The sequence below is a fragment of the Neopelma chrysocephalum genome, unplaced genomic scaffold (genome assembly GCF_003984885.1).
Source record: "Neopelma chrysocephalum unplaced genomic scaffold, ASM398488v2 Primary Assembly neopelma1_108, whole genome shotgun sequence".
NCBI classification, from domain to species: domain Eukaryota; kingdom Metazoa; phylum Chordata; class Aves; order Passeriformes; family Pipridae; genus Neopelma; species Neopelma chrysocephalum.
The window spans coordinates 2,334,167-2,339,825 of record NW_020897773.1 but is presented as its reverse complement, the minus strand read 5'-3'; positions in this window follow the sequence as shown (position 1 = coordinate 2,339,825).

Here is a 5,659-nt window from a genome sequence, read left to right as displayed (position 1 = left end):
ACCAACTAGGTTAAAGCACTCACCTGTCAAATGCAGGATGGAACATGAAATGTAAGGAGGACTCATTCCCATCATTGTTGTCTCAGTAGCATCACGAGATTCAGGACTCCGGGCTCCCAGACAGACATTCCTCCTCCACTCTTCACCACGCTCTGCTGCAGCAAGGCAAGTGCTTCTGGGAACATGCTGGGGACTGGATCCCAGCTGAAAGTAGCCCATCAAAAATAGCAATTTTTAAACTGAATCATTTTCCAAATCACAGTCTAAAATTAATTCCCTTCCTGGCAAGCTCCCTGCAGCTCATCGGTACACAGGCATGCATGGACTTGGAGGATGCAGATTTCTCAGGAGCTGCACCAATCCCATTCCATAGGTTTCTGCATCCATCCCTCCCCTCTGCACTCTAAACCTCAGCTACAGAATACAGGGGCCACCTCTCTCACCTCAACAGAGAGGTTTACAAAGAGCTTGTCCTCTTTCCTCCAAATTCTTGTCAAGAGAAATGACATGTTGCAGAACTGCCTAACTGGCCATTCAGTCCTTTCAAGAATTCAGCTGTTCACTTGGAGAGCTGAAGAATGCTGATGTCTTCTGAAAGGCCAGGTTCCTGTTATGCTGAACGAGGTGAGATCCAAAAAAAAAACCGAGAAGGTAACTGGTTTTTTGCCTAATAGTCTACACGAACTCAACAGTGAGGTGTGCATTCAGAAATTATCCTTTGTAGGGTCTCAGGAATACTACAGAGCTGCATCACCCTCAGCTGTAGAATAGTAGCTTTCCATTATTAAAATGTATTGAAAATCCTTTGCATGCCAAAACACTGACTGAGATTTTCCCGCACAAAGCAAGAATAGAAAACAAATAAGCACAACTAATGCAGAAAGAGCATAAGCCACCAGAATGGAAGGTTTTCCCATAAAATACAAAATTTCATACCACCAAAGACTGAGAGGAAAAGAAGTCATCTGAATACAGAACTACCTGCACAAGATGCAGGGTGCCTCCAGCTTCCGTTGACATTACAGGCAAGTGAGAACATATTAATGTGATCAGGATGCTCAGAGCATTATACGGCATCAGGCCTTTGGAAATTGGCTATTCATCACATTTAAATTGAATGTAATTGCCAGTGCTTATTAGATCATTCTCTGAGTGAGAGTAGTGAAAGTGAGAAAGTGCAGTTAGATGACTGGGCCTCAGGAAAAATTAAAAAAAAAAAAAAAAGACATTGCATAACTATTCATAAATTAGCAGGAAAAATGCAGGAATCTCTGATTTAAACAGCAAATGTTTTCTGTTTCTCTTAAACATGCAGAAATACTCTCCTAGTAAAAAACCCACCTATTTGGTTAACAGTACTCCCGTTTCGACAGTTTAGCATCCCCTGGCAGTGAGAACTAGCAAATCAAAACCTGCACATGGCTAACTCCTACCTCTGACCCTGACCTGATTTTGAGTTTGGGAGTACAAGATATGGTTGCCAAAGGATTCTCAAGTTCATCTCACCAGCTTCTTCAGCTCTGCTCTCATGAAAGCCAGAGTGCTACTGACAGAGCAACTAGGGCTTACACAGCCCAGCTACCTGACAAGAGTTTCATCCCAAGACTCCAGATGGACCATCTGCTTGTCAATCCATAAGATGTCTTGGTTTTCAACCCATCTGTCTGCAACAGGTAAATCATGGCTTCAAGACCAGTTACAAGCCTGCCTTTTTCTCTTTCCCCTTCCCAAAAAGGTCACCCTAATTCAGAGGGGAGACACAAGAATACAAAAGGCCATTTGGGTCACAACACTGGTCTTTTGCTTCAAAATCTACCAAAGTGTCCTGAGAGGGTGAGAAGACATTAGTAACATCTAAGGTTCCATGGAAACACACATTCTCCCCCTAATACTTTGCAGTTAGTATACTTTTCACTGTCCCAATCTGTACCTAAGTAGGGTACTGGGCAGGTCTCACCCTCTATCCCAAAGTATCCAGGCTTCTACCTTAAAAAACAGGCATATTCACTTCTGTTATGGATTGTGACCGAAACCCTTGCTCACAATGCTACCCAGGCCCTGATTGCATAGACTACCAACTACCTCTTCCGTTTCTTTTAATTACAGAGTAATAACAAAGAGACTGTCCCCTAAATCCAGTAGGAGGTACAAGTGAAGAAGAGGGCAATGTCATTGCCCATGAAGTTTGTTGAGCACCCAGGCTAACCATAAGGCCACTCATTGAAAAGTAATTTCTTTGGCAGATATTACAGATAAAAACTACTTTATACAGCTGATACTGTGACTTATAAAGAGCAACATAAGAACATCTGCACGTTAATTCCACCAGTACCAGTTACAAATCTATTTGTCTTTGGTCACTGTCAAAGTAGAAAACAAGCTGTACCTTTCAGGTCAGGGACTGTATGGCATGTTTACATTCAAACTGCATGAGACACTTCCAAATAAATACTTGGGACATTTCCATGGCAATATAGCGGTAAAAAGCTCCTAAATTATGTACTGGATATTTGTTTCTCAGAAGATATTTGCTGCAAAGTCAGTGAGGACATGTATGTGCAAAAGCTTGTCTTGGAATCAAGAATACAACTGTGGAGGTCTTGGTATCCCTGAAGTCAAAAAATGTGGTTGCTTGTAAAATCACTTAGTCAAACCGTGGTTGAGTATTTAAGGATTCTACCCCCACAAAAAAAAAAAAGATAACTATTCCCTTGAAAGGAATAGCAGTAACTGGGCTGTTTCAGATTTAAAATACCATGTTAAATTTTATTCTTTAATAATGAGGTGGGATGTTTAGTATTCCAACCTATTTTCAGACAACAGTTTAATTAAACATTTAATGAATGCATCTCATTTCTTTGCACAAGCTTCACTCTAATCAACTGAGATAATAATGTAAACATCACTTTTGGATTATTAAAATAATTCCTTTCACAAACACTGACCTCCTGACAAACAAAATGGCTGGTGCCATCTATACAATATGCCCAGAGTGCAGGGGCTCAATTGGAGCATAAAACCCAATTTACAGTTGACCATCAGCTTTTAAAAAAATCCTAGGCAAATGGTTTTAAACACAGTGATGTTTTCACCAAATCCCTCGAGATTTGATTCCATTAATCAAGAAAATTTATAAAAACATAATTCATTTAACCATATAACTGCCTTAAGAGAGTTGCCCAAGTAGGGATGCAGCAGCAGCTTCAGGATGTTTCCTCAAACAAATCCTAGTATTGGATCAGAGCAACCAAAACCATGACCTTCTTTTAAGCCACAGTCCTGCAGCTCTGGGGGATTTGTATACAGCTAATGGAGCTTTTCCAGGAGTTAGTTACTTTGGAAAGGACCATACATTTTCAGTGGGACTTTAATGCAAAAAAATTGACTTTTTTCCCCTAGCTTTATAACCAAAAAAATCTGAAGTATTTTTGAAAAATGGTGACAAATTTTCAAGACTCCAAGTAAAAAAATCTTAGTGAAATGAGTTGTCAAAACATTTTGAAAATCTGTCAACAGCCAGAATTCTTAGAAACCATGATTCGGTGATGCTTGAAATATTGTCTTGTCCATGCTGAAGCAGCTAAACCACATTCCTTGCTGCTTCAGCTTAGTTTTTTTTTTCTTCATGGAAAGTTACTGGTATGCTTTCCTATCCATTATGTGATTCCTCAAGCTAATCAGCATCCCACCAGCATCATCCTTTCCCAGGCGGGACATCTCCAGAGAGGCCACCACAGAGTCAGTCGGCTTCGACTGTTTGGAAAAGACTCAGCCCTGTCACCTAAAGAAACAGGCAACTCTTCATCCCCATCTATGGCCCTGCCATCACCCAAGAAGGGACAATGAACAGCACGATGAGAATATGAGTTACACAAACTTTGCCAACCGGCTTCTCACTAAAATCATCACTGACCTTTCACAGTAGGTAAAATTGCTGAGGACTCCAGAGAACTGGACTCTCCTTTTTCAATGTTTCCAACAGGAAAAATATAAAAGAACAACAACAACAAAAACCCAACCAACCAAGCAGCCAGTCTCATTTCCCCTGCAAACACAAAAATACCAGGAATCCAAAGCCCAATATCCATCTACAGCATCAAAATTCCTGCATATTCAGGTAAATTAGCTTAGTTTTACATAATCTAGCACAGTGGATTGCATGTAATCATTCCTGGATTACCAGAGTGGAAATTATTTCTAACTATAGACAATGTCATTAAATGGTCCATGTCTGACCTATTATATTAAGCCCTTGATGATCCATGAGAGACTTTCCACTCATTTCAATGGGCTTTTGATTAGTTCAGATATACTTTGCCAATTTTTTTTCTGCTTCTTTTGCCCTTGAGATCTACTATTACTTCTCACAGCTACCGGGTTTGTGATTTATTGGTTTAATTATTTTATTTTTACTTAGTTTTAGTATTTATAATGGGACACAACTGACACTTTGAAATAGGAGACACTTTTTTTCTTAAGGGTCGCATGTGGTATTGGTTGCCTTGAGCACAACAGAAGATGGAAATCTTCTTTGATACTTCTAAACACTTTCATTTCTACTGAAAAAATGCTTTAGCACAAAAGCAATAGTAGCAAAAAGCAAAGTTTAAACATCAAATAGTGGCTATCAAAATATGATACTTGAGTACTTTGTAAACTAAGTATTTGCATTTTATAAGTGGCTTTTTCCTAGGAAGCGTAATTGTAAATACAAGCTATTTTCTTCACCTGACAAGTATAAACGGTCTGCTAGAAAAGGAGGAAATTCTCCCACTACAGATGTGGCCAAGAGATAACTGCCAGTAACGTGAAATTTCATGGCCAAGCAAAATCTCTCAGATCCAAAATAAGAAATAAATGTGTGAAGAACAGCTATGGAGAAGTCCTAGTGATGGCAAATAGCCCTTTTCTAAAAGACATCAAGTAGCTACCTAGAGACAGCAAATATTTTCCTGTATTAAAAAAATAGAACCTAGGCTATAAAAAACCATAAACCAGGACATAAGCTCCCGTTGCGGTGAGACTGACACTGGCAACTGTAAATCGTGGGGAGGATTTGCTCCTCCAAGCCCAGATCTTTCCTACACGTGTTATCATCCCCTACACACACGTTTGCAGGACTGGCATCACTCCCATCCTCTTTGCAATATTTTATCAGTGTGAATTCTCGTTTTATTTAAAAAAATACGAATGTAATTATTTACTTCAAGTCTACCAGGGAAGGACTGCAGTTCTTACTGCAGCGTAACAGATAAGAAAGGCTACAGTGTTTATTCCAAGGCAAACAGCGAAGACAGAATACACCAGATTGAGGAGGGGGGGGGACAGGGGAAGCCACCTTTCATACACTGGCTAAGATTGAATGGGTATTTGGCACCGAACCCAAAATTTATCATTTTCTTGGGTCCAATTTTGTGCAGCCCAAAATCTGGAGTCAGATCAGAAACAACGATTCGCGCACCTAGAAATGGCTAAAATTAATTAATTAGCGCTCCACCGACCGGCAACAACTCCGTCAAAAGCACCCCTCTTGGCACGGGGCATGAGAGAAATGTTTTCGAAGCCAAACAACCCCCGCAGCGGCAAAGGCGCATCGCACACACAGCGAGGGAGCGGCCGCGTTTCCCGTGTCCCTGCTTCCCGGGCGCGCCCGGGGGGG